Source organism: Phyllopteryx taeniolatus, chromosome 7, assembly GCF_024500385.1.
Source record: "Phyllopteryx taeniolatus isolate TA_2022b chromosome 7, UOR_Ptae_1.2, whole genome shotgun sequence".
NCBI lineage: Eukaryota > Metazoa > Chordata > Actinopteri > Syngnathiformes > Syngnathidae > Phyllopteryx > Phyllopteryx taeniolatus.
Genome location: NC_084508.1, coordinates 1,799,616 through 1,822,713, shown reverse-complemented (window position 1 = coordinate 1,822,713; position 23,098 = coordinate 1,799,616). Strand labels below are relative to the sequence as shown.

At 43.6% G+C, this 23,098-nt stretch overlaps 1 long non-coding RNA gene across 3 annotated transcripts in view; it reads right to left on the bottom strand.

Moving 5' to 3' along the window:
* Window positions 1–5,786: 5,786 nt before the first annotated feature.
* LOC133481332 (uncharacterized) overlaps window positions 5,787–23,098 on the bottom strand; it is a 33,124-nt gene continuing 15,812 nt past the window's right edge. The window contains exons 6-7 of one of the 3 annotated variants that reach the window (XR_009789524.1): window positions 6,411–7,880; window positions 5,787–5,946 (exon numbers count right to left, since the gene is read on the bottom strand). This is a non-coding gene — a long non-coding RNA (uncharacterized LOC133481332). Of the gene's footprint in view, window positions 7,881–23,098 lie in introns of all 3 variants that reach the window. The other 2 variants (XR_009789526.1, XR_009789523.1) reach the window with 2 other exon arrangements.

Here is a 23,098-nt window from a genome sequence, read left to right as displayed (position 1 = left end):
GTGATTGTATTTCCATCCATTGTTACAAGTTGGCCTAAATAGATGTAGTTGTCGACGGCGTCTAGGACATAGTCCTCCATTTCGATGTCTTTTTGTGGACAGTAATGATTAAACATGACCTTCGTTTTGCATTTGTTCATTTTCACCACACAACATCGACATTTTTATCAACAAAGTGAATCATATGTTTTGATCAAAGTTAAAAACGTTTGACAAAATCAGAATCATCTTTATTTGCCAAGTATGTCCAAAAAACACAAGGAATTTGTCTCCGGTAGTTGGAGCCGCTCTAGTACGACAATAGACAGTCAATTGACAGAGAACACTTTGGAGACAGAAAGACATTGACAAAAAAAAAAAAAAACTGTCACTGAGCAGTAAAGGGTTGCTAGTTATCTGGTAATGCCGGTACAATTTTTATTTGTAATTTTTTATTTTTTTTTTGACAATTGTGCAAAAGATGCAGAGTCCTCTAGCACTTAGAGCAGTTCGAAAGACTAATATTGCAATAGTCCGGTGCAATGACCAGTGTGCAAAGAGCACCGAGACTTCAATGCAGTATGCAGTTTAAAGAGACGAGTAGTGCGATAATCTGGGACAATGTTGATTGTGCAAATGTTGCAGATACTCCTCAGTCAGTGTGCAAATGGAGCAGATGCAGATGTAGCAGCAGATGCAGATGTAGCAGCACCAAACCAGACTGTGATGGAAGAACACAGGACTGATTCGATGACCGCTGTGTAGAACTGCCTCAGCAGCTCCCGTGGCAGGCCGTGCTTTCTCAGAAGCCGCAGGAAGTACATCCTCTGCTGGGCCTTTTTGAGGACGGAGCTGATGTTGGTTGCCCACTTCAGGTCCTGAGAGACTGTATTTCCCAGGAACTTGAAGGTCTCGACGGTTGACACAAAGCAGCTGGACAACGTGAGGGGCAGCTGTGGCGAAGGATGCCTCCTGAAGTCCACGATCATCTCTACAGTCTTGGGCGTGTTCAGCTCTAGGTTGTGTCGGCCGCACCACAGCTCCAGCCGGTCAACTTCCTGTCGATATGCAGACTCGTCACCGTCCTTGATGAGGCCGATGACAGTGGTGTCATCTGCAAACTTGAGGAGTTTGACAACCGGGTGCGCTGAGGTGCAGTCGTTCGTGTAGAGAGAGAAGATCAGCGGAGAGAGGACACAACCTTGGGGCGCCCCAGTGCTGATGCTGTGTGTGAATGAGGTGGTCTCTCCCAGCCTCACCTGCTGTGTCCTACCCGTCAGGAAGCTGTAAATCCACTAGCAGATGGCAGGTGAGACGCTGAGCTGGAGAAGCTTGGATGAAAGAAGTTCAGGGATGATGGTGTTGACCCCTGAGCTAAAGTCCACGAACAGGATCCTCGTGTAGGTCCCTGCACTGTCGAGGTGTTCAAGGATGAAGTGCAGTCCCATGTTGACTGCATCATCCGCAGACCTGTTCGCTCGGTAGGCAAACTGCAGGGGTCCAGCAGGGGACCTGTGACGCTCTTGAGGTGGTCCAGCACGTGACGTTCAAAGGACTTCATGACCACAGATGTCAAGGCGACAGGTCTGTAGTCATTTAGACCCGAGATTGCAGGTTTCTTGGGGACTGGAATGATGGTGGAGCGTTTGAAACAGGATGGTACTTCGCACAGTTCCAAAGATCTATTGAAGATCTGAGAGAAGACTGGCGCGAGCTGGTCCGCGCAGACTTTGAGGCAGGATGGGGACACATGGTCTGGGCCTGCCGCTTTGTTAATCTTGTTGTTTGAAGATGCGTCTCACATCCTGTTCGTGGATGGTAAACGCAGAAGTCAGAGGTGTTATTGTTTTCGGGGGTGCGGCCGGATCGGTGTGGGGTGTGAAAGTGTCCTTTTTAAATCTGCAGTAGAAGGTATTCAAGTCGTTGACTCGTGTGCTATTGTACTCAGCTTGGGGGGATCGTCGCTTGTAATTAGTCAGCGATTGCAATGCATGCCAGACTGATTTAGAGTTGTTAGCGCTAAACTGTTTTTCCAACTTTGCTGCATAGTTCCTCTTTGCAATGTAAATTTCTTTAGACAGCAGGTTTCTAGCGCGATATACACGGCCCTGTCCCCGCTCTGATATGCGTCCTCCTTAGCTCGGCGAAGCTGCTTAAGTTTGGCAGTGAACCACGGCTTGTTGTTGTTGAATGTGCGAAATGATTTTGTTGGTACACAAACCTCTTCACAGAAACTAAAATAGGATGTGACAGTGTCCGTATATTCATTTCAAAGACACTCCAGTCTGTGCAGTCTAAACAGCTTTGAAGTTCCATCTTTGCTTCATTGGTCCACTTTTTCACTGTTTTCACTGTAGGCTTCGCGCATTTAAGTTCTTGCCTGTACGTCGGTATTAAGTGAATTAAGCAGTGACAGATGAGCCCAGGGCGGCACGACGTATTGCACGGTATACGTTTTTTAGCGTAGTATAGCAGTGGTCTAAAATTTTATTTTTCCTGGTAAGACAGTCGATGTGCTGCTTGTATTTAGGGAGTTCGTGGTTGAGTTTAGCTTTGTTAAAGTCCCCGAGAATAATGAGGGTGTTTTTTTTCAATTTCGTTGACTTGTTCGACGAGCATTAGCAGTCCGGCATTGGTGTTAGCTTGAGGCGGGATGTACGCTCCAGCGAGGATGAATGATGCGACCTCACGAGGCGAGTAGAATGGCTTACAGTTCAAGAACAGCGACTCCAAATGCGGACTGCAGTGGTTGCTGACCTCCGTGACGTCCGTACACCATTTTTCGTTGATGTAGAAGCATATCCCGCCGCCTTTTGTTTTCCCCGATAACTCCGTGATACGATCTGCTCAGTGACGATGAAAACCCGGAAGCATGACGGCGCCGTCGGGTACAGCGTCGCAAAGCCAAGTCTCCGTAAAGCACATGGCGGCGGAACGTCCGAAGTCTTGACTGGTCTTTAACAGAAGATGAAGCGCGTCCATTTTGTTGGGTAGGGAGCGTACATTCGCGAGGTGGCTCGACGGGAACGCCAATCTGTATCCTCTCTTGCGTAGTTTCACCTGGATGCCGGCTCGCTTCCCTCTGTGGAGCCGCCTCCGCCTCCATGCGCCGAAAACCGCGGACGCCGCTGCGGTGAGTAACTCGGGGAAAAAACTGAGCGGATTTGCGAAAGTCTGGAGTAGCCTCCTTGATGGTTAGCAAGTCTCCCCTTGTGTAAGTGAGTCGTGTAATGTCTCCAAAGACGAACGAAAAACACAAAAACAATACTAGAGAGCGCGTAACCGAGGCGACCACACTGGTAGGCGCCATCTTGATGACAGGAGGCCTTTATCATCGGGACCGAATCCAAGTTTAATAATAAGGATTAAAGTATGCGGGTAATCATGACCACATCCTCAACACTGCTGTGACTTGTCAAAATTACCAGCGAGTCAGCAGTGCAGTCAGGAGACAGAAAACATGTTGCCTGTGCACGAGCGATAGAAAACGGTCGAAATTCACCAATCATTTCTCCTTCAACGAATCAAACAAGAAACCATCTAATTCCATACAAACTCGCTTTTCATCATTGCTTCTAACTTGACCGTTTGAGATCGATGCTTGTAACATTTTTACGTCATTTTCTTGAAAACACTTACCAGGTTCTACCGGCCACTCCGCGTTCCCATCAAGCTCAAATGCTGCCGTATGCTGGCCGAAAATGGTTCTGGGTGATCGATCTCGCAAAATAGTCGACCGTTTTTGTTATTTTGTCCAAGTCGATCCAACGAAAATATGACCGACACTTAAAAATGTAAGTCAATATTGTCTCCTCTACTCCTTCTGACGCAATTGATTGATCCTTCTATTATTATTTTTGCTGTGCAGCTTTAAACTCTAAATTTACTGACATTGGTTTTCTGAAGTGTTCCTGAGCCCATGTGGTGATATCCTTTCCACATTGATGTCAGTTTTTGATGCAGTGCCGTCTGAGCGATCGTAGGTCACGGGTATTCAATGTTGGTTTTCGGCCTTGCCGCTTACATGCAGTGATTTCTCCAGATTCTCTGAACCTTTTGATGACATTATGGATTGTAGATGACGAAATCCCTATATTCCTTGCAATTGTACATTGATGAACATTGTCCTTAAACTGTTGGACTATTTTCTCACGCACTTGTTCACAAAGAGGTGAACCCCGCCCCATCTTTGCTTGTGAATGACTGAGCAATTCAAGGAAGACCCAATCATGGCACCCACCTGTTCCCAATTAGCCTGTTCTCCTGTGGGGTGTTTGTTGAGCATTCCACAACTTTCTCAGTCTTTTTTGCCACCTGTCCCAGCTTTTTTGGAATGTGTTGCAACCATAAAATTCTAAGTTAATGATAATTTCCTAAAAACAATCAAGTTTATGAGTTTGAACATTAAATATCTTGTCTTTGTAGTGTATTCAATTAAATATAGGTTGAACATGATTTGCAAATCGGCGGCACGGTGGCCGACTGGTTAGAGCGTCAGCCTCACAGTTCTGAGGTGCGGGGTTCAATCCCCGTCCCCGCCTGTGTGGAGTTTGCATGTTCTCCCCGTGCCTGCGTGGGTTTTCTCCGGGCACTCCGGTTTCCTCCCACATCCCAAAAACATGCATTAATTGGAGACTCTAAATTGCCCATAGGCATGACTGTGAGTGCGAATGGTTGTTAGTTTCTATGTGCCCTGCGATTGGCTGGCAACCAGTTCAGGGTGTACCCCGCCTCCTGCCCGATGACAGCTGGGATAGGCTCCAGCACGCCCGCGACCCTAGTGAGGAGAAGCGGCTCAGAAAATGGATGGATGGATGGATGGATGGATGATTTGCAAATCATTGTATTCTGTTTTTATTTATGTTTAACACAATGTCCCAACTTCGTTGGAATTGGGGTTGTCCATTGTGGCAAAAATTAGTTTGACATACCTGCATTTAAATGTATGTGTACAAGATTGAAAACAGAAAAATGGTACTGTATTGTATTCTTTAGATTTATGTTGATGGAATGGGTATGAGGGAATTAAAAAAAAAAAAATGTCAAGGCTTTTATATGTGGTGTCAGAAAGATTAGATGCTATATTTGTAGCAATGGATAGCCAATTTCACAAGCACAAACTCTAATCACCATAATGTATTGATTTACAGGAGAGAGTTGACAGACGGAGTTTAGAGTAATCACATAGTGATAAAGACATTTCTGTGACGTGACCCCAACTCCATTTTTTGACATCCACCATGAGACATCTGTGGAAGCTGTGACTCTACAGCTCCAGCACACCCGTGACCCTAGTGAGAAAAAACGGTTCAGAAAATGGATGAATGGATGGCTAATTTATAAAGGGACAAAAATAGAGAAAAATTTACAAATATATTTCTGCTGTGCCTTTTGCTCAAAATGGCACTCTGAATTTAAATAGTTCATTAATTTTTCGAACCGCTTATCTTCACGAGGGTCGCGGGGGCGTGCTGGAGCCTATCCCAGCTATCTTTGGGCGAGAGGCGGGGTACACCCTGAACTGGTCGCCAGCCAATCGCAAGGCACAAACAATCATTCACACTCAGATTCACACCTACGGGCAATTTAGAGTCTTCAATCAACCGACCATGCATCTTTTGTGATGTGTGAGGAAACCGGAGTACCCAGACAAAACCCACGCAGGCACGGGGAGAACATGCAAACTCCACACAGGCGAGGCCGGATTTGAACCCAGGTCCTCAGAACTGTTCGGCAGATGTGCTAACCAGTCGGCCACCGTGCCGCCGCACTCTGAATTTGTGAGACATAATCATCGTCTTTTTCAACCTTCAAAGTGTGACTGGTCCACTGCCGGACTTCCTGATGTAGGTTTTTTTATACTTGGAATAAGACAAGGCTCAAGATGGGAGGTGAGATGTAGTCCCCTGCCAGGATTTTGAATTTCATGGGCTGGGACGCACAAACAGTATGGCCTCGAGGAGACATCTGTAACAAAAAAAAGTTGAAAAAGAAAATTGCAAAATTACAGTACAAACACAAAAATTTCAAAACAGGTTCTGACGCAGCAATGAACGACACAAGCGATTTCCCTGAAATGGATCTCGAATAGTCCATGGGCTTGGCATACTGTCCATTTTTTGGGGGTCCTTAGCTGACAAATGTTGACTGGTAGCTGAAGATACTGGACAAGCTGCATCAGACTTTAATGACACAGTATACAATTGATTCAGGTATTCCCACTATGTCATCATCAAGAGTTACATTTGCGGCACCAGGGAATGTTTGTGTCTCTGTTGCTGTTGGTTCTGTCATGTATTTTGGAATATCATGCACTGTATCCTCCATGCTGATTGTTGGAAGGGCATCCAAATGAAGTTTGCTGTTCAGAGCACATCGAAACGACAAACAATAAGAACACTAAATATGGAAGTAGAGGCTGTTCACCTTACCTTATGCCGATACGAGGCCTAAAATCTTTCTCATCAGTTTCATTTGAGGTGACATCAAAGGTTACACAATCTTCCAATGACGATTCATATGATGGTTATTTTTCAGTGCACCACGTCAAGTCTACAGTATTTGTATAGCCCTTAATCACAAAAGAGTCTCAAAGGGCTTCACAGGCCCACAGTTGGCAATGATTGATGACATCCCCTAATCTAAACCCTCAATCAGGCAATGAAAAACTCAAAACCCATGTGGGAAAAAAAAAAAAAACGGACCGCCGGTCCCCTTTCAAGGATGACCAGGATGCAATGGATGTCAAGTGGACAACATTTATCACATAGTCTGGTGCTGTACAATGTTCATTACAATGGCAAGATGCTTTGCAATGTTCATTAGGATGGCATAAGAGTCAATTTATAGAGAAATGGCACTGCGCCGTTCTGCCTCAGAACCTCAGTCGGTGAGTCAGAGCAGAATCCTCCAAGGCAACGACTCAGGGGAAAGTGGTGCACCTCAGAGCTTACCCTAATTGGTCCGTGCCGAACCCAAACAGCAACAGCCTCGGATTCGGTCAAAGTCATGTAGCCCTCTCTCCGAGCAGGAGACAAGGGGGGTCTGTGGACTGGACAAGTGGCAGTAAAACAGGCATACATGTACTTCAACTAAATGCCAAAGAGTAGAAATAAGTCTTAAATTGGTATTTAATCATTTCTACTGAGGTAGCAGCTATAATAACCATGGGTAGGGCATTCCAGAGTACTGGAGCCCAAATAGAAAATGCTCGAGAGCCTGCGGACTTCTTTCTGGCTCAGAAAGTCACCAAAAGATGGGCGTTTTTCGGGATGGAACATATGGTACAACTAAGTCAGCAAGATAAGAGGGTTCTAACCCATTTAATATTTTATGTGTAAGTAACAGGACCTTAAAATCGCATCCCAAGTAAACTGGGAGCCTCCCCTTTAAGGTTCTTCTCCTGATGGACTGTGCAGGAAGCCATGCAACGGACCTGCAATATGACAGGGTGCAGATAGAGTTTCTTCCCCCGAACACCACATCTCTAATTCAGCCGATGGATCAAGGTGTCATTCGTGCCTTTAAGGCACTCTACACTCGCTCCACGATGGAGGGCCTCATCTCGGCAGTTGACGACGACAATGAAGAATTCACCTTGAAAGGATACTGGAATAGTTATGACATTGCCTCATGTTTGTCTAATATCCAGCAAGCATTAAAGGACATGAAAAGTGAGATCATAAATTCTAGCTGGAAGATATTATGGCCGAACGTGGCGTACGACTATCCAGGCTTCACTCCTGACGAAGTTCATCACTCAGCGGTGGAGAAGGCGGTGAGACTGGCTCTCATTATAAGGGATGAAGGATTTGTCGACATGACGGAAGAAGACATCAGCGCCCTTATCGATTGCCACTCGGACCCACTGACAGATGAGGACCTTCTTGAGATGAGAAAGTCTGCAAGTGAGGAAGAAAACGAAGAGGAAGATGAAGAATAAACTAAAAAGTGTGGCCTTACCCTGGAGAACCTGCAACAATTGTGCAACATGGCAAGGGCAATGCAACGATTTGCGAAAGACATTGACGACAATGTGGTTTGAGCTGTCAAGTTTAGCAATCGTGTTGACGGGGTTATGTCCTTGTACAGGGGAATATTGAAGCAAAAGAAAAAAAACAAAGACAACAACTACCCATCACCGTCTGCTCCTCCAGCAGAAGAGTCTCCGAGTGAACCTATAGCCTCTACGAGTCAAGTTAGAGTCTCTCCTCCGCCACCAACACAAGCCTCTTCGCCTCTCTCAGAAGGCAATGTTGATGAATGTTTATTACTGTATAATAAATGTTAATTACTGCATAAGGTTTTATAATTAAAGATTTAAGTAAATACGTGTGCTCTTGTAATCGTTGTCTCAAATATGTAAAGTATAAATACTGTTACATATTTTAATGTCTAATCTAATCTAATATTTTATTCTGGTACCCACATACACATACATGAAAATTCCTACTTTTCAAATCCTACTTCGCGGTTTTTCAACTTTCGCGGGGGGTTCCGCTCCCCGTTAACTGCGAAAAACGAGGGATTACTGTATTCTTAATGTGCTTTTGAAAGGAGAGAGTTGAGTCAAATATAACGCTGAGGTTTTTGGTGACTCACTTTGGGTAATGGTGCTTTTGTCAAAACTCAGAGTGGTGTCCTGAAACAAGTGGCTATGTTTAGCAGGGCCAATAATCAACAGCTCAGTTTTCTTAGGGTTAAGGAGCAAAACGTTACCCGACATCCACTGTTTAATCTCAGCGAGACATGACTCCAGATTAGAGCAATCGCATGGGTAGTTAGTTTAATGACATGTATAGCTGAGTATCGTCGGCATAACAGTGAAAGCTAATTTTATATTTGCATAAATATATAGTTGGCACCACAGCTGGTTTCAGCCTCTGCCTAACTACACCTGTGCATCCAATGTTTTCGGCTAAGTCGTTCTCAAAACGCGGAAGTTCGAAGTGATCAGCACATAGTTTGGAATGCTTGGAATGCGGCATCCATCGCTGACCACGTTTCTTCCCCTGCCGATTGACTTTCCCTATCCACCGGTCACGTATTCCTTTTTCACTTGGAAAGCCAAAAACTCTTGCCACTGCCTGAACCATTTGCGCAACCAAATGCCACACACTAAACCACCGTGACATCACAAAATCATACGACAACAAATATACAAGGACACAATGCCGAAGATAGATAGAGATAGAGCCAAAGACCGGAAAGCGCTGGATGCAAAAAGCAGAAGGCACAGTCTGAATCATATTTATCAATTTAACTGCTGTATATGCTATATAATCAATTGAAAATGGCAGATGTGGTTTGTAAAGGGGTTCTAGAGTTAGCAAGAACATTTTTAACATCTTTGTCCTCTGACCTTTAACAACAACCTTACCAACATGGTCGCCACATAGGGACGTTGATTAGCCTGGCTAGCGTATCTACTAATAATACCTCTGCCCGGGAAGCCCAATAGAAGACATTGTGTGAGGTCATGTGACTTCTTTGCGTCGTTTGATTTGTGAACTAGACTTAAACGTCAGTAGCGTTTAAGTTGAATTGGGGCAAACAGCGCACAATGCAGAAATCCAAGTCATAGTCTAAACAGATAGGTCTTGCACGAAACAGTTGATAAATAAGCAATAATTGATAAATACAAGTAGTGATCATTATTTACATCATTGTAACTGAGTAAAAGTACAGTTTCTTACCATATATACTCAGGTAAAAGTAAAAAGTATGCAGTATTAAAACTATATTGACAAGTACAATTGTTAGGTTGGTAGTCAGCATGGGATGACAATGCATATAGCTGGAATTCCCGTTCTCTCGTTTAAAACCCAAGTATGCGCTAATTTCTACTTTTAGTAGACCGCAAGTTTAACTTACGTGTGTTGACCAATTCAGGCAGGCGGCTCGACCTTCCGGGGGTTGGCAAGAGCGCTCACGAGTGATGGTTTGCAGGAAAAGGGAGGAAAGAGAAAAAGACGCACTTCAAGTGCAGGTTGGCAGGCACGCTGGCAGTGGCAATGCTTGCCACGCGGTCAGGGAAAACTGCCCCACACCCAAAAGGGTAGCTTTGGGAAGTTGGCAGGTGCTCCCTGCGGTCCAGGCTTGGCAGCGCGGCAGGGAAGTTCGGTGTCTCCCAGCCTCCGCCACCTCGTGGTGAGAGGTTGGGGGCTCCCCGGACTGGGCCAGAACTTTGGCAGGTGGAACAACGAGAGAGTGAGAAAACGAGCGAGAGAGCATGAGAGAGCCTGAGACAAAGGAGCTTCGGCCTTTTCGCCGCTTCAGAGAGCGAGGCCGGCCCCTTTCGACCAAATAGAAGGCAGACCGCGCCTTCAAAATCGCATTTCATGTTAGGATAATTTTTGGTTTAAAACCAGCGGAATAAAATATTAACTATTGGATTTAAGATAACGAGACCATTTTCCAACTTTGCCTTATCACGCGCCCATCCTCTTTAATCCCTGTAACGAATGTTTCAAGTGTATGTGATTGTTGAGAACACTAATATTTGCAACGTGGCATTTGTGTTGTGTAGGGTGAAATATTTCATCCGGTTCAGTTGACAAACAGATTTGACATCATATTAAAATATATTATACATTTATTAAAATATTATACCACATTCAAATCCAGTGAAGATTGTAATTAGTTAATCCGTAGTTGCAGTGCATTTCCACTACCTGTGGGTGTCGCTAGTGCTATGTCCAAACTCCCAGCCCGGATGGACAAATGTCTCTACAGGCAGCAGGAAAGAGAAGTCTTTGTTGTTGAGGCTCTCCAGGCTAGAAGTTAATTAATTTAACATCCGAGTCCGAAACCAATGTCTGTGTCTCAGCTTTGATGCTACTGCATTGTAATTCATTTAGCGTCTGTGTGCGAAGTGAAATCTGGCATTCCCGTGGTCGTCTTCCTCAGCGGGGGAGTGGCGATAGCGATGCCATTTGGTCTGGAGTGTGGGGGTCACAGTGACATCGGGCGAGAGCATGTCCGTTACATGCGTTACTATCCACCTCTGCTAATCAGTGTCTCACCGTAATAGTCTAAAAGCAATTGTCTTGTCTCTATAGGCAGAAAAAGCTTTTGACAAAGTTAATGCATCTTTTCTTTTTGCAATACTTGACAAATTTGGTTTGGATCGCAACGTTATACACCTCACCCAAAGCAACTGGGCTCACATCACAAAGTCTCACTTTACCAAGATGAACCAGACAAGGATGCCCTCTCTCACCCCAGCTATTCACACTATTTATCGAACCACTGGCAATAGCGATATGGCAGAACACTAGTATTAAAGGTAGTAGTAGTATTAGATAGTAGTACTAGTAGTGGTAGGTAGTATTACTGCTCTCCTGTGTCAGAACACAAATTCAGACTATACGCAGATGATATCTTTCTTTATTTACAAGAACCCAAGTCCTCACTTCAGTTTTTAACCTCAAGACATTTTCACAATTATCACACTATGCTATCAATTGGTCCAAATAAAAACTACTCTTATTACGGCTAAATCAGGGAATCCTGGAGACCAAAACCCAAACTATCCTTTTCCTATAGGGAATCTCAAATATCAAGGCATTAATATCTCAGCAAAACTTACAGAGTTAAATAATCTAAATCACGTTCCTCTACTGGGAAAAAAAATCTGTGAGACTTTTACTCTATTAGTCTATCCACCCTTCAGAAAAGTAAACCAGAAGGGGGACTTGACGCACACCAAGTTCAGACATTAATACTCAGCAAGCCAATAACAGTACCTCATTAAGTGGTTACTTCCAAATGTTGAACAACAATCTTGGCTGGATCTAAAACAGATGGACTGCAATTGCACCAAACTTTTAGACGTCCCTTTTTTCAGTCTCAAACACCACAATTGTTTTCAGAATCTGATCATTGGAGCCACTTTATTAGTTTGGTGGATAAGTCTAGAAACTACACAGTCTCAGTCAGCACCCTATAATTTCTCCCCAATCTGTCATAATCCCGATTTTGAGACTCACAAATTACCCCTTTACTTCAGCACTTGGGAAGAAAGTGGAATTGACCGCCATTAATCACTTATTCAAAAATAATGCACTCATGTGAAATCTTATTCCAAGAATTTCAAATTAGGTGGTGGTAATTTCCTTCAATATTATAAAGTAAAAACAGCAACATGTGTGAATACCACCACCAGTTCCCACAAAACCAAAAACTCCTAATACTAAGTACTAATACCATACCCGATCCCCACATGCTGCCAGATCTCGTCCAATCTCGGAAGCTAACCAGGGTCGGTCCTGGTTAATACTTGGAGACCGCCTAGGAATACCAGATGCTGGTGTTGGACAGAAGGCCAATCACCTGCTCCCGTAAAAACACTACAGATTACAGAAACCGCAATTGCGGCCTAATGTGCCTCATGGCATTGAGAGCTCTAACTATCTATCTAACTAACTAACTAATACCATACACTTATCAATCGCAAAATGGGAAAAAGACTTCTCAGTGTCAACAGACAATGAGTCCTGTGCGCAAATCTGCAGAAATACATTCTCAATGACAAAAAACAGTAATTTACAGCTAATTTAGTTTAAAGTACTCAATAGATCACACAGTACACAGTACAGTATGCATAAAATGGGCTATTCAAAATCAAACATATGCACTCATTGTACTGAAAACACTTCTGACACAGTATTTTCACACTTTCTGGCTTTGTGCAGCTGTACAGCACTTCTGGTCACTAATTACACAGAAGATGCAGCCCTCCACCAGTCGGGGCTTTATGGCAGAGTGGCCCGACGGAAGCCTCTCCTCAGTGCAAGTCACATGAAAGCCCGCATGGAGTTTGCTAAAAAAAACACCGGAAGGACTCCAAGATGGTGAGAAATAAGATTCTCTGGTCTGATGAGACCAAGATAAAAATTGTTGGCCTTAATTCTAAGTGGGATGTGTGGAGAAAAGCAGGCACTGCTCATCACTCGTCCAATACAGTCCCAACAGTGAAGCATGGTGGTGGCAGCATCATGTTGTCGACGGCGTCTAGGACATAGTCGTCCATTTTGATATCTTTTTTGTGGACAGTAATGATTGAACATGGCCTTGGTTTTGCTTTTGTTCATTTTTAGATCTGAGCGACGGCTTTCTAACTCTAATTCCTGAATACGATGCTGTAGTTGTTCAGCATCGTAGGAGAATAGGCATCGTAGGCTTACGACACCACCTACTGTGCCTTCCACATACAATGCCGTCCTTTTGTCCCTTCCAAAGTAGTGATGTGTAGGCAGGGGGATGGCACCGGATTATGGGCCCTCATACAGCACTAAAATATTATTTGTCAACAGAGGAGGGGACACGGACGGAGTTTTCCTTCCAGATATTATTTGTCAACGTGGGTGGGGGGTTATGGTTGGGCGCACTGCCGAACACCCAGGGGCTACCCAAAAGGCTCAGGGCCATGGAATAGTTGTCCCCTTTCCCCCCCTTGTTCCATCCCCCAGCATGTCGGTCACGAACAAAACTGATCTTTTACGTGAACAATGAGAGCCAACTCTTGATTGGGAGACACTTTTTCTTTCCCTCTCAATCACTTTCTACAAGACACACGATTGGTCAGTATCTGTGGTGTCGTCTCTGTCTGTGCTGAGCAGAGGAGGGAGGGTCGGAAGTTACACACAGCACAGGAGAATACACTGGTAAGGAATAGTTAAGAAAATGAGTGACAGCAGGAAAAGTTGTAAAATCTGGACACAGACCTTTTTGACAATACAAAGGCAAAGAATAGAGTCTGCAAGAAGAAACATTGTCTTATTGAGCTGGCTCCACAAACAAACTGTATAGGCACCCATCAGTGCAATGGGAAGAATAAAGACAAGCATTTTAACCTGATATTCATGAAGGTGCCATTATGTCTTATACAACTGCTGCTGCAGATGCTGGAGAGTGTGCATTGTACCAATGTCAGTCCCTTCTGAGATAATCTTCTCCAAAACAGGGCAGATAATTTCTGACAGAAGAAACCAGATCAGCTTCTCAAACCTGAGGCACTGTTTTTCAATGCCAATCTTAAAGGTTCTCTCTAATGCTGCGAACATCCATCCATCCATTTTCTGAGCCGCTTCTCCTCACTAGGGTTGCGGCCGTGCTGGAGCCTATCCCAGCTATCATCGGGCAGGAGGCGGGGTACACCCTGAACTGGTTGCCAGCCAATCGCAGGGCACATACAAACAAACAACCATTCGTACTCACAGTCACACCTACGGGCAATTTAGAGTCTCCAATTAATGCATGTTTTTGGGATGTGGGAGGAAACCGGAGTGCCCGGAGAAAACCTACGCAGGCACGGGTAGAACATGCAAACTCCACACAGGGAAGGCCGGGGATTGAACCCGGGTCCTCAGAACTGTGAGGCTGACGCTCTAACCAGTCGTCCACCGTGCCGCCTGCTGCGAACATCGCACTTATTATACAGTTCTGTCTGCAGAAAAACAATTTCCCCAGAACAGACTCAGTAGTAATTTTAGGTATGTTTTCTGATGATTTTCATCAGATGTTGGCCTCCCCACATTTAGGTAGAAAACTGCGTGATTGACACATCAGCCTGATGATGTGAGCAGCAGAACTACACCAGCACATTGCTATGTGTCCATGCTTGCTTCATGTTATTTTCTTGTGAAATTTGAAGCATTAAGCAAAACAAAACAAAACCGGTTTGGCCAAGCGAGGGGAGTATTATTTGCAGTGAATATTTCAATGATTCTGACTTTGAAGATGCAGGGTTTTGGTCAGAGTTTGAAATAAAATGGCTTACTTTAACAAGGATCCATCGCCGTACTGTGGCCAAAGGGAGAACCTGGGTTTACACCTGTCTCACTGCCATGAACCCTCGCTGGCTGGGACCAGCTGCCCCCTTTCTAGCTAGCTAGCTGGCTGGCTAGCCGGCTAGCTCTCATCACCTAGCATGCTGTGTTGAATCCTGCACAATCCTTTCCCTTTCATTCTGCCGCGGTTGCCGTCCCCCTCCAGGATGTCTCCGTTCCGGCTTCAGTTGTGGCGCTGACATGAATATCCGTGCAGCTCCTCGGGCTCGGCTATCGGACGCCTCCTTCTGAGAAGATCATCATCTCGGTGGAGGACTATAGACTTCATCGCCATCCCCACTGTGACAGGCTTGCACAGGGGGCTGTGCAGTGTCTAAATTTCCCCACTCTCACATCCACCGTGTCATGTGTGATTATTTTCCACAAAATAATAGCATCTCAAAAGAGATAGCTTTTTGATCTGTGCCACAGTGCAAAACACGGCCTTACAAGGTAAGATTTCTTGCCACTTAGAATTTTGCAGGTTCGTTCAGATCTGGGAGTGGTGAGCATGATCTAAATTTCTCCTTACAAAGAGCCTGATATAGTTTTATAATTGACAAGTGTATGGTTGTCTAAAAGACAGACATGTGAGGTTAGGGGTTCACTCGCATTAACTTTTTCCCCCTCAGGAAGGTTCGGGAGAAGCCTTTGTGCGTTTTACTATAGGGAGGCTTGAGTCAGCAGTCTATTTTTTGTTTGTTTTTTTGTCCTGTTCGGTTGAGACGTAGTCTCTCCAGCGTGTCCTGGATTGTCCCCAGGTTTTTGGAGCCATGCTTTGTCTGGTCCCTCACCTTGGACCAGTTTGCCATGGGTGACCCTACCAGACATCTTAGCTCCGAGGATCATTGGGACACACAAACCCCTCCACCATAAGGTGACGGCTCAAGGAGGGTTTTATATATATATATTTGCTAAATTTTATCCACACAAAATGAGTGGTCATTATCGAATAATATTTAAGTTCAAATTAATTTAAAATGTAATTTTCCTGGTCAAAAAGAAAAGGGAATGAACAGAAATAAACTACATACTGTAAATGTATAATAAAAGATAAAATTCTAGAAACAATGTATAAAATATAATGGAAACAAGAAATAGAAATAATAGAAATATTGTTGACTAATAATAAAGCCCCCACACACAACTTGAGAGATCTCGTTTTACAGGTTTTCTCAGTCGCTTTGGTACATTTATCAGATCAGAATTTAAATTTTGAAAACGATTTGTTCAATTGTCACATCATTGTGTCACTCGTGCACATCAAAAGAGCCTTTTGAGATTTTTTTGCACAATTTGCCAATGCTTTGGCATGCAAATGATTATGTAAAATTCTCTTCTATTTCCTAAATTATCGACTGCTTATGTCATGTTGATCAAAATTATATTGCGTCTCAATGGAATAGTCTCACCGCCCTGCAACATTTAGCCAAATGTACCAAATGTTGGGACAACAACTGTCTCCACAATCATTCGGACTTTTTGTGTACAGAACAGATATGTAATGTAACAATAGGTCTTGTACTGTAATACTCTATACTTTCTGCAACACTCCATACAATATTACAGTATTCCACTTGCATTTTACTGTAAAATATACAGTAGACATACTTTATACAGTGACAGTTTATCTTACCGGTATTCTATTCTGTGATTTGCATTACTGTATTTTTTCCACATAGGGTTGGCAGAGGGCCCCTTTTCATATCTGAATAGGATAAGGCAATTTCCAACGTTGTTGGAGAAAACAATGCCATAACACTGAATGAGATAAAGAGTGCCATTATAGAGGATAACAACATGTTTAAAAACATCCAAACAGTCAGTGTCTCAACCATTGACAGGGTGCTGAAAAGACACCGAATGACTATGAACCAGTTGTACACTGTCCCATTTGAAAGAACTGATGAAAGAGTGAAGCAACTGTGCTACCAATATGTATAGGTAAAACTCGGATGAACATGGAGTACAGTGATATACTGTTCAGTAAGTGTGACCTTTGCACATTTGCTTTGGCTGTAGAAAAGATCCATCCATCCATCCATCTTCTTTACCCCTTATCCTCACACGGGTCACGGGCTGCTGGAGCCTATCCCAGCTATCTTCGGGCGGGAGTCGGGGTACACCCTGAACCCGTCGCCAGCCAATCGCAGGGCACATAGAAACAAACAACCATTCGCACTCACATTCACACCTGAGGGCCATTTAGAGTCTTCAATCAACCTACCACGCATGTTTTTGGGATGTGGGAGGAAACCGCCGTGCCCGGAGAGAAAACCGACCCAGGCACGGGGGGAACATGCAAACTCCACACAGGCGGTCCCCATAACTGTGAGGCAGATGTGCTAACCAGTCGATCGGTGCTGTATACATTTGATGTAATTATTTTGTCCAAAATGAAAATGCATGTAATACTTACAGTAACACTCATTTTGTGTATTCTGAATAAAGCGTAAATTGGAACGAGAAGCAAGTGAACGACCGCACATCATTATCTAAATGGATGAGGCTGGCTTCAACCTAACAAAACACAGAAGGCCTGGTCAAAATATCATCAGCCATAGAATAACAGTTGTTGTGCCTGGCCAACGGGGCAGGAACATAACCATGGGTGGTGCTATCTCTGAAAATGGTGGGCTAACGTAAATTCCCACTATTGGACCATATAATACAGGGCATCTTGTCACAATGTTAGACACCCTCTGCAGAAATCTCATCCCTGAACATCAGAGGGATCGGGTTGGAGATGACTTGCCAAAGTACGTGATCATTCGGGACAATGTCAGTTACCATCGCTCCAATGTCATCAGGCAACGGTTTGCCACCCACAACAGGATGCTGATAGAGTTGCTGTCACCCTACTCCCCATGCTTTAACCCAATTGAGGAATTATTTTCAGTGTGGCGATGGAAAGTATATGAAGGAAAACCACACATATACTACACCACTGTATGTACACTATAGTTTTCCCTAAGGAGATTTTCCTATGTTTACATTTCGACTTTTTTTACTTTCTTTGCATGCGGTGCTGTCTTATTTCTTTCTTTCTCACAATGACGTGGTATGTCAATTAATTACAGTACAAAGAGTAAAAGCGTAAATGTGAATCTTGTCCAGTCTCTTGCCATCAATCTCTCACATACAACAATGTGTAACTTAAAATTTTGAATATTTGTCATCATAATTTTAGCCATAGTTTACATCAGACCATCCCTGCAGAGTATACTGTCATATTGACAACATGGATGACCAATTAATTTGACTGTCTTACCTGAACATAATGACACGAGGACTTGGGACTGTTATGTTCATGGACATTGAGAGATGAAAAAGAATTTTGAGAAAGAGAATGACTTTTGCAGTTAATCCATAGTATTTTGCTTTTTATACAAATTGTTTTGAAAAAATGCACTTTTACTGTTTGGCAAATTTCAATTCTGATCTGAGAAATGCACCAAAACTGTAATACACTGCTTTTAACCTATTAGGAGATCCTGGACACTCACAGTCAATAGCCCTCTTAAGTGTTGGTGAAATAAATTGTAAATTTTTAACTATTAACCTACTCAATTCTGAAACATACTTTTTTATTTATTATTGATGGTACTGATGCTGAAAATATATTTTTTAAATCTATTTAATGGTATAGGTACCCTAGCACATAATGCAGTAACTGGCCATTACCAATGAGTCTAAATCTTAGTTTTAATAAAAGGTATTTTGGAGAAAGTGTGGCTGAAAGTGGCTCAGCTACTCTATTATCCTCAACTGCAAGTGCAGATTTGAGTGGAGGTGAGCTACTTATCTTAGGTTTATAACACCGTGATAAAGTAAAAAAAATTAAAAAAAATTTAAAAGTAAGGAGATTATAATATTGTAGTTTTGTTATTGCCCACTGTGGGCGTTAATAATAATCCTGCATTTTGACATCCAATACTCTGAGCTCAAATTGAAAACAACACAGTTCACAAAGCAGAGTAAAACAACTACAGGGTAGATGACAGCAGTGTTTTCCAACCTTTATTGAGCCAATGCGCATATTTTACATGAAGCAAACCAAAGCAAATTTATTTATATAGCGCATTTCATACAAGGTAACTCAATGTGCTTTGCATGATTAAAAGCATTTAAAAACAAAGAAACAGCTTATAAACATTTAAAACATGGAGAAAAAAAATTATAAAAGTACAATTAAAAGAGCGTACAGTGCAAGAAATATCATTTAAAAGTGGAAATGCTGTAAAAAGCATGGGAAAAAAGAAGACTTTTTAACCTGGACTTAAAAACGTTGACACTTGGGACTGACGTCACTTCTGTTGGCAACTTCTTCCATTTGTGTGGAGCATAATTGCTAAATGCTGCTTCACCATGTTTGCTTTGGACTCTGTGCTCCACCATTTGGCCTGAGTCTGTCCATCTCAGAGCCCTACTGGGTTGATATTCCATTGGCATTTCTTTCATGGATTTTGGACGTAAACCATTTCGTGATTATTTTTTATTTTTTTTTTAAGTGAGAAGAAAATCTCACAGCATACCACCAAAGTAAAATGCTATAATTATGTACCTCCTGCCATCTAGTGGGAGAGCAATTAATGAATTGTTCTGCCTGTCACTAAATGTTGCCGGAATGGATGAACAAAGATACTTTATTTGTTGTAAAATAAATATTTTTCAGACCTATTAAATGGTGCTATGCCCGTCTACACTTTTATAGTCAAAAACTATTAAAACCTTTTTGATTTTCCTGCACTCCTGCTTTGCCTCCCTGCTTCCCTGCACTTGGGTCCTCCAGGTTTTGACTTGCCTTCCAACATCGTGAAAGCCCGAATGTGACATTATTGACCTTACCTCCTTAGCTCATGATGAGGAATGCATTTTTTGGGTTTGTTTGCACTTTACATTCATTCAGCACACACACACTCCTTTTAACTAATTCAATTGCTTTCATTTATGCGCAACCTTTTTTTTTTTTTTTTAATGTTGGCAGTGTGCTGAGGCAATAGTGCCAACAATAACCTTTGCTTGTCAACTAATAAAAACAGCCTCCTTACATGTGGTGGGCAATTAAGAGAGAGTTAAAAGGGGAAACACCTCAGGAGGGCATTTATCTATGTCAGTGTGGAGGCGGGGCCAAGCATGAGAGCCAGATGGGAAAGAGAGAGAGACCCTTTGGATTCAGAATATGTTTTTCTCCCTCTTTGAGGGCCTTGGATCTCGGATTAGGAGCCTGAGGAGCACACATGGTTCATTACTGAAATGACCTGTGGAGGCACATCAGGGTTAGAGGTGGGGGAAGTGTATAAATGCCAAGTGGGAATGGGTAGTAAGAAGTGCGGAGGAGGAATACTACTACACCCAGTTCAGAAGTTCATGACTGATATGTCCACATCTACAGTAATGGCAACTCAACTTTATTTACAGAGAACCACATTTAACAACCACAACTGTAAGAAAGTGCTGTAGAAAACAAACAAAAAAAACAAAACAAAATTCCTTTGTGTAGGGGTTACTGATATTGTCAGAATTGACATTAAAGTCACCAAGCAGAATGAAGTTAGGGGTTAGAAATGGAATGTGTGTGAGAATTTGCTGATAAAGTTTGTGTTTGGCTTCCTTGGACTGTAAACGGTGGCTACAATCGTTGGACACAGTACATTTAGTTGTATAGCAATTGATTCAAACAACTGGTATATTGGAGCAGAGGCGTGTGAGACTTTGCTCTTCTTGTGGTGAAGTATCATAAGATCTTCAAAGTTCCAAGATGGCACCCAACCGAGTGGTCGTCTCAGTTACGTGCTCTCCAGTACTGTTTATGTTTTTATGTTTTTCGTTTGTCTTTGGAGACATGATGCGACTCAATTACACAAGAGAAGACTTGCTAAACATAAAGGAGTCTACCTCAGACTTTCTTTCACCAACGTCAGTTTTTTTCTCTGAGCTACACACCGGTGGGGCGGCCGCGGTCTATGGCACATGGAGCGAAGGCGACGCCACAGAGGGAGTACAGGTCAAGCTCCAGAAGAGAGGATTCCAAATGCCGCTCCCGTCCATTCACATCGCAAATCTACGCTCCCTACCCAACAAAATGGATGAGCTTCATCTTCTCAGAGACCAATAAAGACTTTGGACGTTCCGCTGCTCCTTGTTTCACGGACACATGGCTTTGTGAACGCATCCCCGATGGCACAGTAATGCTTCCGGGCTTCCAACTACAGCGGGAGACCGCGTCACAGAGTTATCGGGGAAAACTCAAGGCGGCGGGATACGTCACTCAACACACACTGCAGTCCGGACTTGGAGTCGCTGTTTTTGAACTGTAAGTCATTCTATTCGCCACGTGAGTTATCTTCAGTCATACTTGCGGGTGTCTACATTCCTCGTCAAGCTAACACGACTGCCGCATTGCTCGCGCTCGCTGAACAAGTAAACGAACTTGAAAAAAAGCACCGGGATTAGCCCTCATTTTTCTTGGGGACTACAACAAAGCTAAACTCAAACACAAACTCCCTAATTACAAGCAAGACATCGACTGTCCTACCAGGGGGGAAAAAAAACAACATTCTAGACCACTGATATACCACGCTAAATGACCCATACCGTGCTATCCCCGCGCAGCTCTGGGCTCATCTGATCACTTCTTAATTCAACATTAAGGCCACAACTTATATGTGCGAAGCCTGTGGTGAAAACGGTGAAGAAGTGGACCAATGAAACAAAATTAGAACTTCAAGACTGTTTAGACTGCACAGATTGGAGTGTCTTTGAAACGTCAATGGGCAGCTGACATGAAAATACGGCCTGTATGAAGTACCATCCTGTTTTAAATGCTCCACCATCATCCCAGTCCCAAAGAAATCTGCAATCTTGGGTCTGCATGACTGCAAGCCTGACACCTTGGCATATGTGGTCATGAATTCCTTTGAATGCCTCGTGCTGGACCACCTCAAGAGCAAACTGAGCAAACAGGTCTGTGGATGATGCAGTTAACATGGGACTGCACTTCATCCTAGAACACCTCGATGGCGCGGGTACCTACGCGAGGATCCTGTTTGTGGACTTTAGCTCTACGTTCAACACTATCATCCCCGAACTCCTCTCCTCTGTAACGGACACACAATCAACCAGATGCCCCGAACCTCTGATAGTTCTGCATTCCCGCCTTCTCCCCCGCTGAGACTGACGGTCACAAGGATGCCTAATTTATCTCACCCGGACTTTAAACTAATAAACAGTTCCTCGAGAAACCTGGGCTTCCCAGTCATCAAAGACCCGCGGTGGTGTGCAAGCCAAGTTACCGACCAAAAGTTTGAAAACCCGCTGGTCAGAGTAATTTCAAAAGAAAAGTTCAATGAACAATTTGGTCGTCAGGACCTCTGTGACAATTGATGGAGCACAAGCGACACCCAATGGCGAATGAGAGTTACTGCCAGGCGCAAGGTGTACCACGGAGTTCAACGAATTTGAATGTTGTGTAATATTTTACGAACTTTGCATGAATGCTCCCAGTGTTTATCATCACACCAATGTCACTGGTGATTGTATTTCTTCGAATTTGAATGTCTAATGTCAAAGCTGTTTGTCAACTGAACCAGAGGAGATGTTTCACCCCACACAACACAAACGCCACCGCAAATATTAAATGCTCTCATCCACCACATCAAATTAAAACATTCGGTGCATAGATTAACCAGGGTGTGTGTGTGCATGACAATGCAAAACTGGGAACCAATTTCTTTATCTTAGATCCAATAATTAATGTTACTTTATCCCACTGGTTTTAAACCACAAAATAATCCTAGGATGCAAAAGTAATACTAAGAGGCACGGTATATCTCCCTTTTGGGGTCCCTGGGCCACTTCCTCTCTCTCTTCTATGCATAAAAGGCTTTTGTTTGAGGCTCCTTCGCTCGCTCGCTCTCGTCTCTCAACTTTCCAAAGAAACTGGTGTATAGCCAGAAAAGGCGTATAGCCGGATCCCACCACGAGGCGGCAGAGACTCACTCAACAGGAACGCAGAGGGAAAAAGCCCTCCGCCGCGCCCTGAAACCACGCTTTGGTGCGTGTGGGGTAGCTTTGCGGAACAGATCGATTCAGAAGGAAGTGCGATGCAAGTTTGCTCCGAGCCGTGACTAACACCGTCACTTAAGGGCTCTGACCATCCTGCACTTGGTTTATTTTGCTCCTTTTCCCTGTTCCCTGTCCCTGTTCGGGTAGATCAAATTAGTTGCTGTAGCCCAATGGTTAAGATCATCGCCTGCCACTGTGTGGAACCTAGGTTCAAGACCCCG